The sequence below is a fragment of the Helianthus annuus genome, chromosome 17 (genome assembly GCF_002127325.2).
Source record: "Helianthus annuus cultivar XRQ/B chromosome 17, HanXRQr2.0-SUNRISE, whole genome shotgun sequence".
NCBI classification, from domain to species: Eukaryota; Viridiplantae; Streptophyta; class Magnoliopsida; order Asterales; family Asteraceae; genus Helianthus; species Helianthus annuus.
This window is the reverse complement of record NC_035449.2, coordinates 166,426,689-166,445,396: the sequence shown is the minus strand read 5'-3', so window position 1 is coordinate 166,445,396 and position 18,708 is coordinate 166,426,689.

The window sequence follows — 18,708 nt, the reverse complement described above, 5'->3', positions numbered from 1 at the left end:
CTATGACATCTATTGGACACCCGATCTTCACCTTGATCACATCCAATGTCTCGGTTCAACCCGAATAAAAAACACCACGCCCGTAACATGTAACATGGCATAACGCTGGAACCGTCCATTCACATCTTGACTCATAACGGATCAACGACCCACCCCGTCACATCCGAGTCACCCGGTTTGAACTCCAACACCATAATGTTACACCGTGTTTTTTCTTTCTTTACCTTTTTCCGATCACTCTTGTTCAAGAGGCTTCTCCACCGACCAAGAAAACAAAGCCACCCGCTTCTAACGTTTTCTCACCTTGCCAAAAGAAGCGAATCCAAAGCCCACCAGCTTTGACGGATTTTTCTGCCCGTTTTTCACGCACCTACGTCGGTCTCCTCTTATCACGAACCAAGCTGATCAAGGCACCTTCAAAACATTATGCTGTTGTTACCGTTGTATAACAGTTGCGCAAACCCGCAACTAACAACCGAACAGCCTCGTTCTTCCTTCTTTCATCACCACTAACAGCCAAGGAACACAAGTGTTTATCACCGGTCACCCCCTCGTCTTTACCGGTACGTCTACCACAACAACGGCCGACCGAAACACCTTAACGCGTCCGTCTTCTGCTGTTAAATGATCCAAAAACAGCCAGCTTCTGCCTCCATCCTTCACCACCTTCTTTCACTCCTGCCCTCCACCAACCGACACACCCGTCGGCGGCGGAGGCTTCCTCCGATCTTCTCGAGCCCTAGGTTCTGATAACAAATGTTGGTTCAGGTCCCTAGTAAAGCACACTCTAACTCACGTATGTATATGGAAGAAGAGAAAGAAAACCTTCTGTTACTATAATATTGAAAAGAAGTGGTACAAAAGAAACATACTGCACTATCCTATATATATAACAAAACAAATAAAACATGTGCTGAAAACAAACTCCACGTAAAGATCCATGCCCCATGACTTCCACCACATGAAACTCTATTTTTTCTCCATATCATTCGGTCAACACACCACTCGGTCAAGACACCACATTTTCTTTATTAACTTATGTGCGGCTCTAAACCAATTTCTTTACTATAATTAATATGCAGTTCCTACTTTTCAGGTCAACGAAGACCAAGTAGAAGGATACGTATCCATCGCCCGTGACCCGTATGCTGGACCATGACCCGTGACCCGTAAACGAACCCGATTAACCCAACACATTCTTCACTTCATGCTCTAAAGTTTCAAGAAATCCCATCCTCTTTGATCACTATGAATATTATAAAACGAAGCATAATGTACAGCTCACGTAGATCTTCTCTGGTCCATGATTCGAAATCTGACATTTTGGTGTAATGTTCCACCTCACCATCTTTACGACGTATTATCCACATACCTTGATCTTTCAGATATTGCCAATTACGTATCCTAGGTTTGTTACCATGTTTGTCAAAGTAACTTTTAGCAACGTCACCAACATTTTCTTTCTAGAGCATTTCATGAGCGTGATTCTTCTTTGTTTCTCATTACAATAAGGTCTTTGTGTTTCTTTTTTAACTGATCTCCAGTCGGTGGTAATCACTCAAGTCCCAATCGACAATCAAATCGAATAGAAAAGATGAATAAGAGAATATAGATCGAATAACTCTCAACATATTAATCAGAAAATAACTCAAAACTGATTACAGACTCTCAAACCATAACTCGGTTTCTCTCTAGTCTTGACTCTTTTCTCTTAACTCTTAATAATGTCTAACCCTACCTTGGTTTATATAGGCTTACCCTAACTTGGTGACCAAGACATTACCAAATATAATTATAATGTAATTAGGAAACTTAACCAATTATGACCAACTTGTCAACATTGATCCCTCAAGTTCACCGACTTGTGACTTCAACTCCTTTGACACCCTTTTCACATCACCGACTTGTGATGAGTCGGGAATTACCGCCAACAATCACCCCCTTAATTTCCGACTTGAAATAGGTAGGCCCTAGAATGTCATCTTTGTCTTGATTATCATAGAACACATCTTGATCTCTAACTGTGTTTTTCGGCACCTTCCTAGCTTGTACATTCTTGTGACCTTGTACTCGACTAGTCTTTTGTCCACGACTTGTCCTTTGATCGTAAGAACTCGCACCACCATTGACTCGGCTGCGATCTTGAGCAAACACTAGCTTTCTTGGATCATAGTGCGTTCCCTTAGAATTTAGGCTCATCTTGATTCAAACCTCGCGACTAAAACATGGGTAGCGACTTCTTGAAGAAACTCGACCGGCCCTTTGATCTTCTTACCAATCCTCTCGTCGGTCTTGATCCTCCCGGTTGGTTCTTCCTTGCCAACTCTAACCTACGTTCAATTATGATAATAAATCAACCTGCTTGTCGATTTAATACAAACGTAGCAGCAACCAAACTTGTCGAGCTAGAAACTTGTTTGAATTAGATATTCTCTAACCGACTTGTTAGAAAGTGCCAAATTTACCCTCTCGCTCCAGTCCGTCGAAACGAATACCAACTGATTAGTCTCGAACTACTTTTCAGAAACGAATCATCTACTCGCAAATATGATCGCGAATCCCTCTTCACGAACACAAATAAAAACAAACCTTGAATTGAATTCTTTGTCCAACCCAGACAACTTTTATTGGTTAAACCCAAATTTAGTTTAAACCAAAAATAAAAAAATAAAATAAACCAACTTGTTTATTTTTTAAACGTTGTTTCAAAAAGAAAACACAATGAATTTTTTGACCTTCTTTTGTTTCTATTTTTTGTATCGTAGCTCACAAAGAAAACACATGTTTCACTTTTGCGTTTCCCCCGTTCTTTATTGTAGCTTCTCACAAAACCTTTTGTATACTTCTGACTTTCCTTATTTTACTCAAAAACAAACAGATTATTTTTACTTAATTGCATCGAAGAAGCAAGACACTCTTTGCAACTTGAAACCTGGTAACAACCGAACAAGGCCTCCTGGCAATTTATTGGTTCTCAAACGATTTCCAACTTAAAACCTGGTAATCGAACACTGTTGTGCAATCCCGATCCGAGCAGAACCCGCCTGGTTCTGCTTTCCGACTGTCGATGTTCAGACTACCTGATTGTCGTCGTATGAACAACCTACTCTCTACCCAACACCATAAAACTACTACGCCGCTACTCTGACGAACCAGTACCGCCGATCTCGACCTTCTTAATCAGCGACTCGTTAGACTCCTTAGCCGACGATTAAGAACCCGAGTATGCGTTTGATATCGACGATTGAACTTGGCTCTGATACCAATTCAAGTCCCAATCGACAATCAAATCGAATAGAAAAGATGAATAAGAGAATTTAGATCAAATAACTCTCAATCTTATTAATCAGAAAATAATTCAAAACTGATTACAGACTCTCAAACCATAACTCGGTTTCTCTCTAGTCTTGACTCTTTTCTCTTTACTCTTAATAATGTCTAACCCTACATTGGTTTATATAGGCTTACCCTAACTTGGTAACCAAGACATTACCAAATATAATTATAATGTAATTAGGAAACTTAACCAATTATGACCAACTTGTCAACATTGATCCCTCAAGTTCACCGACTTGTGACTTGAACTCATTTGTCACCCTTTTCACATCACAGACTTGTGATGAGTCGGGAATTACCGCCAACAAATACTGATCTAGACATTCTTCGAAATCAACAAAAGTATCTTGTCTAGATGAACCTGAGCCTCTAGCATCCATACCTTCATGTCTGGTAGAACGAGAACCATCTGCTCCACATATACCTTGATCATCTTGACTATCTTTATCTTCTTTATCAGCAAAGTTGCTTCCAAACCTTTGCTCTAGTTTTTGTTTCAGATCAAGCACAATAGCAGTTAATTGGCGAACATTTGCTTCTAATTCTTGGATCTGTGTATCCTTTTTCTCGTTACTCTTCTCAAGATCAATTATGAGAAAGTCTTTGTATACAAACTCTTGTTCTAACAGAAGGATTCGTCTCTATAAAACTTTAACATCAACATTATCAAAGTCTTCATCTTCTTCACGTGCACCTTCTATCACAGGTCCTTTTCCCTTAGATTGCACATAAGCAGCTTGTACAGCATGAAAAACATTGAAATCAAACTCAAATTCATCTCCTCTAGAACTTTCTGGTGCAGTATGTCTCACACCATTTGAACTTTCAGGTGTTGTACTTCTATTGCCACTTGAAGAACCGGGTATAATAGTATTCTCAACGGGTATGATGTTTTCATCAAAACGTTTCTGTTTGTAACTTCTCTATCATGATCTATTTTCAGTTTCTGGATGTATAACGGGTGATGTTATTTCTATAACAAGAAATACCTAAGATGTAAGGTTTTCACTTGCTAACACTTCATCTTCATTCATTTTTGTGTTTTTAACTAGACTAGTATCCAGCACACCAGGTCGATCTAATTTTCTCCTCTTCCTAGGAATTGAACCTGTGTGTCTGGTAAATCTTCATCACCAACTTGTTGTTCTTGTGCAATAAAAGATTTAGCAGGATGATTCCCAATCTTTTCATGTCTAACATTTTCTAACGGTGTAGCAAGTTATTCATTGATAACATTTAATGGTACTTGTACGTGTACCTGAACAAGTGGTCGGGGCGAAGTAAAGTTATTTAAGGTGATAGTACTCTATGCTCTAAGGACGAGGTCACCAGTGTTATTCACTCGTCATTTAATATTATGGAACGCTTAGGAGGCAAGAGAAAGGAATGAAAGGATGATAATACCTCATGCGTGGTTGTTATCCAAGATGTTGAAGAAATCTGGAGTGTTGAAGAGACATTCAAAAGGGATGAAGGTCCCATATCAAGCACCTAAGATAACTACCCTTTGTCGAGCTTTGGATTAGTATTACGAGAAGACAAGCATGAAACATAGATTATACCGTCAGAAATCGGGTACGTATATAGATGCTCAGCGACCGGATGTGTAAGAAGGGGAAGAAGATGAGGTAAAAGAAGTTGGTGGCATAGGAAATATGCCACCTGTGATGGGACCGTATTTGACGTGCCTTTCGACATTTGCATAAGTTGAAGTACCCTTTTTCTTCACCAAAAAGCTCTTTTTTTCAAGTCGTTTCGAGAATTTGAACGATTGGTTCATTTGAGGAACCGACACCAACGGATGATTGTGATGTGAAGTAGTGAAATAGCAAACAAGCAAAGCGAATAAAAACAAGTGTATACGAGAGTAGTTTTGCGCTTTCGGGTTCGGTTTTGTGTTTTCAAGTGTTGTGATCAACCCAAAACATCAAATACCTATTTATACTAACTTAGGAGACAAAATGGTGAATTGTTGATGAAGAAAACGGTCAATAACTAGCCCAAACGGTCACTCGACCCTTTTTTAATGGTAAAACGTTCAAATTGGATCTACAGACATGAACCGGTTCCAAACCAGTTTGGCCAAAAACCAGTCCAGGCTGGTTTTTCAAGTGGGGATGGAGAACCAGTTCAACCCGTACCGATTTAAGCGGAACGGTTTGGAACTGGTTTCCGTTTACGTCCGATTCGGGGAACCAATTTTTTGTTCATCTCTACATAGAGTAGTGTTTAATCAAATAAATGGGAAATTGGTACGTAGTGGCGTAATGCCGTATTGGTAAGTTACCATTATTGGGCTTGGCCCAATCTTATGGATCAATGCCATATATTTCCAATCCAAATTATGCCTCACGAAAAGTTAAGCCTAAAACAGGTGTCTCACGGAAAGTTAAGCCCAGTTCAAAGATGGTGAATTGATTCTATAAGTAGGTTTATCACTCGCGTTGAACCGAACTTCTTTTGTTATTTAATCTGTGTTTACATGTGTTTTAAAATCACTACGAGCGCGTTAAACACAAAACCACTAACAAGAATAAAAAGAAGATATAAAAAACAATAAAAAAATAATCGAAAGAAAATCAACAAAAAAAGTTGTATGTTAATGATGTTGTTGGTATGAAACTCATGGTCAGAGATGAGCATATAATACTGGATACCGGTACCAAATTTCCCGAACAGAAGGATCCTAAGTACCAATTCAGTACCGACTTTTGGCGTTCCTAGTACCGGTTCGCTACCGATTTTTACCTTCATATACCGGTACCGGTACCGTAACCGATCTTTTAGGTATCGGTTGCCACCGAGCTCTGACCAGGGATGAGCAAATGGTATCGTCTAGCAGTACCGAATTTCCCGAACTAAAAAATTTTCAAACTCAATCCGGTACCGACTTTTGGCGATTTCTGTATCAGGCTGGTGCCGATTTTTACCATCATGTACCGATAATGAACCGGATCGTACCAGTATTTTCGATACCAGTATTAGTTGACACCAAGCTTATCAAGTTTAGAAAGTAAAGAAATAATAGTTATTGTTAATATATTAATATATGATTATAATATATTAAATTAACTGTTCATTTCAGTTGCTTAATTAATATATAGTAATAATAATAATTTTTGCATTGAATATTTGACTTTGGTGTTTTATCGACTGTGTACGGGTTGTATTGTATTGGTGGTTAGTCTGTTAGCATTAGCGGATCTAGGATTCATTCGTAGCGATAACGTTTTATAAATAAGTGGTAACGAAATCGAAAAAAACGTCAAACTTTTCCAAAATTTACACTAATTTTACATTACCGTCGGAGCGCCAAGCGGTAGCGGGCGTTGCCCCTTGTATGTACATAGGTCCGCCCCTATCTCTTACGCTCTGTTCCCGAGTTAACTTAACGAGGGATAAGAAAAGAAAGCAAAGGTGAGAAAGGAAAGGATGAGAAAGGAAAAAAAAGATGACTTTCTCACCGTTTCCTCCCAAATCGGAAGGAAAGAAAAATTAAAGAATTTAGCCTAGTTTTCCTGTCATTTCCTTTCTTTTCCTTCCTTAAATGAAACTCGGGAACACGACATGTTTTATTTTCCTTTCTTTTCCTTCCTTAAATGAAACTCTGGAACACAAAATATTTTTACTTTGTTTCTGTTTCCTTTCCTTTCCTTCCGTTAGTAAACTCTGGAACACAGTGTTAGGATATATACTTGGTGTAATTTATAGATTGTTGGTCAGTTTCTCGTCGGTAGTTATTTGTGTTATTGAATATATCATCTTGACGCTAAAAAAAAAGAGTTAAATGTCATTTTAGTCCCTATGGTTTGAGTCATTTTACCAGTTTAGTCCAAAAATTTCATTTTTCGTTTGTGAGTCAAAAAAGGTTTCACCCCGTTGCCATTTTAGTCCACTGGGTTAACTTCATCCATTTTTCTGTTAACGAGAAGGACAATTCAGTTATTTTATATGTAATTATGTGAACTAGAAGTGCTATTCAGTCATATAAAATGACCAAATTGCCTTTCTCGTTAACAGAAATAATGGATAAAGTTAATCCAATGTACTAAAATGGCAATAGTGAAACCTTTTTGAACCCATAAATGAAAAATGAAATGTTTAGACTAAACTGTTAAAATGGCCCAAACCACGAGGGATAAAATGACATTTAACTAAAAAAAATAGTAGTGTACCTAATTATTGGATATTTGCCTAGTTTTATTCAAGTTAGAATTTAATTTTCTTTTCTATGAAAAACAAGAAACTCCTAGTTAAATTTAATTTTCTTTTCTATGAAAAACAAGAAACTCCTAGAATAAATGAATTAATATTCAACAAATAACCGGTTGAGTTTTCAAATTAAAGAGGTCAATTTGATAAATAAAAGAGTTTTAGGATTAGTAACAGGGATATTGGATTTAAATAACCCCAATTTTTATTATATGATTGATAACATTTCCAACTTTTGATTTGTATCACACCACTCTCAACTTTTAACGTATTTCCCTTTAATACTATCAAACTAATTGAACCCTAGTTGACATCAGATGTCACGTCACTAAACAAGTGTCACATCAGATACCACGTCACCAAATAAGTAAAACATCATATGCCACGTCACTAAACAAAGTGTCACGTCAGCAAAAAAAACTAAGTTAGTTTATACTAAAGATGAGCATTTGGTATTGAGTACCGGTACCGAACCATGCCGGGCATATTTGGTACTGGTACCGGTATCCACTTTCCTCGTTTTTTGGTACCGGTACCAGTATTTACGGGTAAAACAACTGTAAATACCATTACCCACTTTTTCCGTTTTTTGGTACCAGTACTTTCAATACTGGTACTGGTTTCGTACCGAACGGATACCATGCTCGTCCCAAGTTTATACAAATAATTGGAATTCATATAGCAAGCATTCTTCGGGCTTGACGCACTACCAAAAATCTTGTTGCAAAGAAGCATTGAGCAAATTTGTGTGTATGCGTAAACTCATTGTTATGTCGCCGTCAAGGGCGTAGCTTTCAAGTGGCCGAGAGGGGCGCCCGACCCCTCGAACTTTTCGCTCAGTAGTGTTATGTCTAGGAAATGGGTCACAATTATAATAAAAATTATATAAATAAATATAAAATTGTAAAGATACTATGTTTACATAATTTTTGGGAAATTGTAGTACCCGTACGATGTATAAATCCATACAAAATTAAATATGAAATACAACATATTTAAATAAATCGATTCAAATCGTTGTCTTTGACAAGAGCTTGAGAAGCGTCTTCTTGTACAATTTCTGCTACGAGAACTTGAACCGTGTCTCCTTTTGCGATCCTTCTTGGCTGCAAAAATGAACAAAATGATGTTGACGGTTGTGGCTGAGGCACGTGTTCAACACGCTTCCCTTAAAACAGATTTCGCGCCTCTACTAAAGATGACGCGTCTGTTTCCCAGGGTACAACAGCCGAAGCAGTATGTACTGCCGGAAATGTCCACGCACCCGAGGTTACACCGGATAAAATTATAGTGTTAGAACTTGTGGAAAATAATACTATGAAGGTGATGAAAATGAAAAGAGATAACATATCTCTCTAAGTACCCAACACATGGTTCTTCAAGTTTTCACCACTTCTCCAAGAGTTCTTCATGCATATTTTTTTTCTTGTAGTTTTCTCATCATCCCCAATAAGGCACATAGCCTACAATTTTTAAAATAGATGTAGGTCGTGAAGAGTTACTCTTAGGGTGTACGGGGCGCAATCGGGGAGGCGTTCGGTGAAGGATTTCCCCGATCGGGAACACCGCCGCCATCCCCGCGGGGTCCCGAATCGGGGATGAAGTTGGGTGTGGGGTTACCGCTTGAAAATGCACGCTGAACGAGATTTGACCGTTGCCAACGGTCGTTTTTAATAAAAAAAAATCAATTTTTTTTAAAACAATATATATACTAACCAATCCTAATTCATTTTGTTTACCACATTCACAACAAACCCACACCAAAACTCTAAATCTTTTATATCTTTCAAACACAAAATGGATTCCAAGTTCCCGTTTCTTTCTACCATACCCGACTTTCCCGACGATGGAGATGCGTCGTCAAGCGATAGTAGCTTAGTTTTCTTCCAAAATCTCATCCAGCAAGCGGAGCTACTAGACACGGCATCGTCTAGTAAAAAAATTATGTCCGTCGGGATCGTGTGGGGGGCCACGAGACACTCATGGTCGATTATTTCGATGAAAATCCAAAATTTAGTGAAGATACTTTTCGTCACGGTGAAAAAAATAAGGTCCATCGTGTATACGTGCCTTATTTTACACAACATGATTATAAAAGACGACGGAAGGGCGATAGCACCGGTTCATATTCAAGATCCTCCAGTCGAACCCGTCTTCGATGATACAGCCTATACGGAGCTCATTGACGAAGACACGCATTGGAGGCTAAAACACGATCTCGTTGAGCATCTCGGAAGTTTAGATTTGCCTCACCTTGAAGTTGATTCGGACGAGGAGTAGTTTGTTTTTATATTTTTTTAGGTTGAATGTATCTTTTTTTCTAGTTCGAATGTTTTTTTTTTAATTTAATGAAATGTCTTTTATTTAATTTTTATTTTTACTAATCTTTTTTTAATTTATAAAACATGCATTATTTTAGAATAAAAATAAAAAAAAAACAACTCCCCTAATAGGTGAGTGCCGCCATCAAAAAGGGGTATTAGGGGAGTTGACGTGGCTTGATCTGATTGGTTATGTGTAAGATGGGGGACTCACCTATTAGGTGAGCACCCCTTACACCCTTAGTTGGTTGATTTATTAGAGATATAAAACTCTAATAAAGTTTCACTTAATTAGTGATTTAATTAGAGACATAAAAACTCTAATAAAAGCTAATCAAGTGGCATAAAAACTCTACTCAAGAGTTAGTCACCAAAGAGTTAGTCACCATGAAGTGTCCATTAACTATAACTAAAGTAATTTCCATTCACATTATTCAAATTTTCCAACAATCCCCCACATGAATGGAGATTGATCAAAACACATAAAGTTTCCAATGTAACCTCGACTGTTGAGTATTGCCGGAAAAGTAGGTGTCCCTTTGAACTTTCCGTTGTGAAGCATACTTAGCCTCCTAGCGGTTTGTAGACACGATGTCCTTGAATAAACCGCCATTTGTGTAGACGATAATACACTTCACACAATACTCTCCTTAGCCGGGTCATCCCCTCATAGTTGTGTCCAATAATGGTCGTCGAATACTTTCCTGGTTCTGCGAGAGCTCTAGGAATTGTGTCCCCAATTCCATTCGAAGAGACCCCACTTCTCTCTAACATAGGTGATTCTCCTTAAATCATTAAAAGCATCGTGGTTATCATGATTACGCAAAATCATTTACCACATAATATGCTTAGCCTCACAATTTGTCACTGAATTTCATAGGAATGAACTAGGATGTATTTAAACACCCTTTTATCGTTTAGGGGGTATATATGACCATATATACTAGCTTATGCATATCAGCTATGCCCCCACAGTGACCGTCCTTAGGCATATGAATTCGTTGTCCTATTGAACTTAGATCTTGGGATCTCCAGTCAACTAAGGTAGGTTTCCTTCACACACCCTTTTTCATGGGCTTTAGTCTCATTCCACAACTTGATCTCTAATAAACCCTTAGGTTGTTGGATCCATAACATTATCTTTGTCTTTGACAAGTCACTAAAGATAACTTTGCAGTTGAGATCAATTGTCATGACGTGTTCGTAACTCGAAAGTTAACATTGCCTATTGTCAACTTCTAAGACTATAACCTTAGTGGCTACCTGAATCTTGTTATAATATTTTGTCTTAGAATGATATATTTATCATTTAAGGCAAACACATCTCCATTATGCACTACGACATTTGTGTCCACCACTTAGTCGTCTATTTGCAATGTTAGATTGGATTACAAAATCCTTACTGCCAAAAAAACAAATGCTAGACACCCCACACTTTTAAGTGTTATTGGATAACATCTAGATGTGTTAATGAGAATATTTTCTACATACCCTTATAGTGTTGTTTCTTAAATGGATCCTCCCCTACATTTCTCGCCATTTGATCAATATTTTCGTAACACCACTTATGGCGACATTTATACGCATATGCTTGAACAAGATCAACCTCATTGTATCAGTGAATTCAACTCATATTGCATTAGCTTACATAAGCTTCCGAGCTAAGCAAAGCAACACATGTCATTGTCATAAGTTTGTCACCAGCTTAGAATAATTCCAATTTAACATCTAGAATAAGCTTAGACAATGAGTTCTCCTCATTAGCTTTTCGAACAAACTCTTAAAAAGTTACATGTCTTTTCCTTATAATGAATGAAAATTCTCCCTCAACTTTGTCTATACACAAATTCTTTTTGTGTTCATACACATTTAAATGTTTAGAGTTAATTAGTCTCCGTCAAGACCCACAATTAACCAAGTATTAGTCTAGCATGCTTTAGACTACAATACTTTAGCATGTGAACAGAAGATGCATCATTCTGATTCTTCACAGCCCTAAGGATATCATAATATCACTTTACAACATTCATCCCTTGTTAAGACAAAATAATGAGACTTATTCATAATCCTAAAACATCAATATTTAGGAAGGTCTCACAAATTATTGTATATAGCACATAGCTAAATTTTAATATTCATTTAAGGAACATAACTTGTTTACATTGGATCTCCAATACTTTACCATTGACTCATAAGGACTTAAACATAAGTCTTAATCCAAGTCACTTGGTGAACACATACATCACCAACAAGATGAATGTTTCTCATCTACAATCACTATTATGTATGACATAGAGTCAACTAGATCGACACTCAACAACATGGCATTCATAATTTTGCCATAAGTGATTTGCACACATCTATTGTTATTCATTAGGAGATATGTATATTTAGGATGCTTTCCCAAATGAAGGTAAAATCTCCATACAGATCTAACAATAATAAAGTGGTAGTTGCATCTACTTATAAATCTCGCAAGATTTATTAAAGGTATACAATAACATAAAGTACTTTTACTTTCCTATGTTGAAATTCACACTTGTGAATTTTCCAATGACTTCTAATGAAGTATGTAAACATGAATGTCGTTAGTGTATTTCATCTCAATACATTCACTACGTTCTTCATTACTCACTCATGATGTGGTTACACATTTGATGTCTCGTCTTTGACATTTAGTCAATGCAACAACTCTTAAGTTGTTTGTGTCCAAGAATTTTCATGTACTATCCATTTAAAATCATATTCTTTTAAACAATGTATAACCGACGTTATAATTATTTTCCACAAAATAATTTATACGTCACAACCATTAGTGATTTATTTATTTGTAAAAAATTGCATGTGTTATCCGAAGATATTGAACACAAAACAATAAAATACATTGGAAACTAAATTATAAGTGTCAATCACTTTTGAAATTTAAACGGAAGCATAGACAATATGTAGACATCAAATAGCAAAGTGCTTTTATCTTCAACACTTTATAATCTGACTGAAATCTTCTCAACAATATCGCCCCTTGGCATGTCTTGAGGTACTCCCTCAATAAAACTCCATGCACTTGTAAGTACAAGTTCCCCATTTCATCTTGAAACTTTGAACTTGGGCAATTATGCTCAAAACAACACCAAGTTACAAATACTACATTTAAGTAGTAAACTTGAACAATTAAATTTGTTCACAACAACACCAAGTTGTTTTTCACCAAATAACATTTTCTAACACGCATGTTAGAAAAAAAAATGTTATAACAAGCACATTATAGAATCGAACGTTTACATAAAACGTGTTCCAAAGATATTGTTTATAAAATAAACCATTTCTCCTCATTTTTAATGCATACATAGGCAATTAAATGTTTACATAAAACTTTTATATTCATTATTAACAATCTCTAACCTCGTATTCGTGATACACATTTTCTAACACATGTGTTAGAAAATTTAAGTTATTTTATATATACAAAACATGACCAAATTAAGGCATTACATGTTATCATTAAAACTCTACTTAAGAGTTTCACCATACAAAGAGTTAAGAGTCTCAATAATTATAGACTTAAACTCTAATAAAACTCATCAAATGTCATCATTAAAGCTCTACTCAAGAGTTTCACCATATGAAGAGTTTAATTAGTAATTAAAATTTCACTCAAATGGATTTAGAAATCACAAATTAAAGTTGGTGATATATCCCACAAACCTACACCATAACTTTATGGTGATTTGAATCTTGAAGCCAATCAACATCAACTTCAATGCTACAACAAATTACTTATATAAAATGTTTACATAAAACATTTCAAAGCATTTTTATTTAACCATTTTTAACAATCATGTTAAAATGAAAGAAATTCTTACGCACACGATAGAAATATTAACATTTCCACAAAATGTTACTTCGACTTGCTATAAACACATATATGGTTCAAATAAATAAGTCATTTCCAATACACACGTTAGAAAATAAACAATTAAAAATTGCTTCCAAATTAACACTTTCCATGAACGTTTCTAACACACATGTTAGAATACAAATGATTACAAAAATCATTTTCAAATTTAATGGTTTTATAAACCGTTTCTAACACTTTTTGTTAGAAGTAAACAATTACAAAAATTGTTATAAAGCTTAAAAACTTATCAGTTTGTATAAATAACCCAATTCTAACACGCTCGTGTAGAAATAAATGATCAAAAAAATCATTATAAGGCTTATTAGCTTATATAAAATAAACTTAATTTTAACACTCATTATTTAAACCATATTATATAAATAATATGATCATTTCTAACAAAGTTTACAAAAAACGTATTGTTTATAAAAATAAAGCCGGTCTAACGCACACGTTAGAGAAATTTACATTTACAAAAAATGCATGGTTTACACTAATAAACCCCATCTAACCCAAAAGTTAGAAAAATTAACGATTTCCAAAATCGTTTCAAAACCAAACGTCTGAACCAAAACTATTCGTTTTGTACCACGGTATAGGATTTAAGATTGTATCTCAATCTCAATAAATCCAAACACAACAAATTGTACTACTAACATATTTCCCAAAAAAAATATTTATAAGATCATAATCTCTAAAAAATATTTTTTTATTATAAATCTTTTCACCCTGAACCCAAAATCCTTATAAATAAGGTTTTAAGATTGTAGTCACAATCTCACGAAATTTGTTTTAAGTTTGTAGGAAATGGGTCACAATTATAATAAATATTATAGAAATAAATATAAAATTATAAAGATACTCTCTTTACATAATTTTTTGGAAATTGTAGTACCCGTACCGTGTACAAATCCATACAAAATTAAATATGAAATACAACATATTTAAATAAATCGATTCAAATCGTTGTCTTTGACAAGAGCTTGAGAAGCGTCTTCTTGTACAATTTCTGCTACGAGAACTTGAATCGTGTCTCCTTTTGCGATCCTTCTTGTCTGCAAAAATGAACAAACTGATGTTGACGGTTGTGGCTGAGGCACGTGTTCAACACGCTTTCCTTAAAATAGATTTCGCGCCTTTACTAAAGATGACGCGTCTGTTTCCCAGGGTACAACAGCTGAAGCAGTATGTACTGCCGGAAATGGCCACGCACCCAAGGTTACACCGGATAAAATTATAGTGTTAGAACTTGTGGAAAATAATAATATGAAGGTGACGAAAATGAATAGAGATAACATATCTCTCTAACTACCCAACACACGGGTCTTCAAGTTTTCACCACTTCTCCAAGAGTTCTTCATGCGTATTTGTTTCTTATAGTTTTCTCATCATCCCCAATAAGGCACATAGCCTACCATTTTTACAATAGATGTAGGTTGTGAAGAGTTACTCTTAGTTGGTGATTTATTAGAGATATAAAACTCTAATAAAGTTTCACTTAATTAGTGATTTAATTAGAGACATAAAAACTCTAATTAAAGCTAATCAAGTGGCATAAAAACTCTACTCAAAAGTTAGTCACCATGAGAGTCCATTAATTATCACTAAATTAATTTCCATTCACATTATTCAAAATTTCCAACATTATGTATGTACGTTTCGTGTAGAATTTTTTAGGTGTATACGTTTTCGACCCCCTGGTTTTATAAAAATAATTTACTTATATAGAATTTTTAGGTTCGGTGACTTCTGACCCCACGATTAAAATTTTTAAGTTTCACCACTGGCCTTCTTCGTAAGTCTCGCTAACAAGTAACAAGTACAAATCGTGAATATGGTTTCATTTTGGGTCTTTAGATCCTGTTTCGAATATCTAGTGCTAATTATTAGCCTAGGAAGAACATACAAACAGGAAATAATAATAATAAAAAAAAACTTTTGTCATCAGTTTACATATTTGAATCTCTAGTGCTAATTATTAGCCTAGGAAGAACATATTAATAAACCAGGGAAAATATCAAATAGAAAGTTAATTTTCGCTAGGAAGGATAGGAAGCCATAGGATTATGACATGTGGCAAATTTTAAAATAAAGAGAAAGGGTATTTTAGTCAATCCAACTCCTTCTTCTTCCTTTTTCAAAACCCAGTAAATTCAAAAACCCACCATTTTCAAAACCCACCATCTTCAACTATTTCTTCACTTTCTATCTCAATAATCACGACATTATAGTGCGATTTTCATCACAAATCAATGATTCAGAACCCGATCAACGTGTTCTTCAGCTTTTTTTTGAAGAAAACCCAGTTTAATTTCATAAAAAAAAATCTCGTTTTTTCCGGTGATTTTGGAGATAATCACTCGATTCGTTCGATTGCGAGCGTTGATAAGTGTTTCTATCATTCAAAATTCGTCAATTGATGAAGAAATCGGCTTCGATCCATGTAAGAAATTCTTTAATTTCATTTTCACGATCTAGGTTTTTGATTTAGTCATTGCGTTTTACGATCTTTGCGGGGGTCCGTGGGCGGCAGCCCCCGGTAGCGGGGTCCCAGGGGCGGCAGCCCGTGGCGGGGTCCAAGGGTCAGCTCGGAAATTTTTTTTTCGATTACATTGCTGTACTATAAACGCATCAGAAAAATTAATTTTCCAGAAATTGGCTCATTTCGAAGACAGTATATCGTAGACAATTCAGACAGTTCACAGTGACAGACAGTTTTATGTGTCCATTGCGTTTTAGAAATAAGAGAGTTTTATGTGGTTTCTGGCTATTGCGTTTTAGAAAAAAACACATTTTTAAGTGTTTTTAGTCATTGCGTTTTAGGTAAAACACATTTTTTAGGTGTTTTCAGTCCATTGCGTTTTAGAATAAGTCATTTTTAAGTGTTTTCTGGCCATTGCGTTTTACATATAAGACATTTCTTTGTGTTTTTGGTGCATTGCGTTTTAGGTAAAACACTTTTTTATGTGTTTTCAGTCCATTGCGTTTTAGAAAACAGACATTTCAAGTGTATTCTGGCCATTGCGTTTTACGAATTAGTCATTTCTTTGTGTTTTTGGTGCATTGCGTTTTAGGCAAAACACATTTTTATGTGTTTTCTGGCCATTACATTTTACAAATAAGACATTTCTGTGTGTTTTCTGGTCATTGCGTTTTACAAATAAGTCATTTCTTTGTGTTTTTGGTGCATTGTGTTTTAGAAAAATGTCATTTTTAGGTTTTTTTTTCATTGCGTTTTACGTAACTGGTGATTTTTCTATTGCGTTTTACGCAACTAGGTTTAATTTTTTTTTTAAATATAGCAATAGTATACTCGTTTTATAGATAAAAAAACGCTCGTTTTTTTGGTGCAATTTTTATAAAAAAATAATGTCGTATTAAAGAGTTATTAACGTTTAAAAAATGGGGGGGGGGGGGAATTGGAGGAGAGAGAAACTATTGGCTTAGATTGACTAGAATGCCCTTGAACAAACTCACGCGCCTCTTTTCTTATTTTCAATTTCCCTGATTTAATCTTAGCCCTTGATTAACTTAATGGATGGTCAAGATCACTTCCTATCCTTCCTAGCCAAATAAACTTCCTATTGTATCTCCACCCTAATAAACCATAAGTAATTCATAAAACAATATATAAATATTAAGGGTGTCAATTTCCTTCACGGCCGGAAACCCATAATAAAAATCAGGTTTGTGTTATCATATCTGGCCCGTTTAATAAATAAGTTGTGTTTGGATCGACATGTTTAATTAAAACGGCCATGTTCGCGTTGACCTAATTAACTTATATAATTAAGCACGTTATCTTTCATCTCAAATGTGTTGACAAGTAGTAATCATCAACCAACTTGTAAACGTATTAATCGGGATAACTGGTTGTAAAAGTGGGTCGAGCAAATGGGTTAAATAGATTAGATTACATGATTTTAAACGTGTACGGATTGAGGTTGATATTTTTTCCATGAATAAACATATGGGCCATTGCCGGGTTGAATAATTCAACCTGCCAACCCACAAAGCCAACACGATTCATAACCCTACCAAAACATGCATGATATCGAATAAGTACATTCTTAAAGTATAATGTTCAATAGCAAAAGAATCTCACACCATTTATCTATCTCACAACAAAACACAAGCAATCCACTGCAGGCAAGTAAAAGTTACAGAATCCAAAGGAAGGGAACTACAATGTAGTGGATTAACTTAAAAATATGTCTCACTGTCTCTGTCATGTAGAGTGTTGGGCCGTAACTAAAGTCTCTGTCATGTAGAGTGTTGGGCCGTAACTAAACTAGGTATTGGATATAGTGATTTAACTAAAAAGTAAATTAAAGAAAAAATATAAATATGTGTGATTGATTGATTGGGTGGACCCCATCTCTCAAACCCTTGGCGCCCACCAAAGGAATGGCGGAGAGCCCATGGCGCCTTCAAGCTTTTTGCCCGTAGTGGTTTGGCGTTGGTGAAGTAGTGACGTGGCGGCTTTGGCAGCTCTACTAGACTTGGTCTTACTGCTAGATTTAAACCCATTTCATGGAAACAGAATTGAAAATAGATAAAAACACTTGTAATAAGTTTTGAACTCTAGACATATATTGTAACGTTGAATGATAAGACGTGTGTCAACAAGAGGGTGTAGTACTGTAATATAACAAGGACTTAAAAGAGATGGTAAAAAAATCCGAATCTATGGAAATCTAAAATCCGACCAATTACGATCCCTAGCTATATTGAAATACAAAATAAGAACTATGACTCAAGTGATCAGTTAGTAAACTTATAAATATAAATCACAAATACAAATTTTACATTTTATCAAAACACAATCAATTACTTATATTATTGGCTAGCAAGGGGTCTCAGTGGAAGCAGTCTCTCTATTTCAACTTCAACAGTGTAGATGTAAGGTTGTCTACATCTTACCCTCCTCCTCAGATCCTA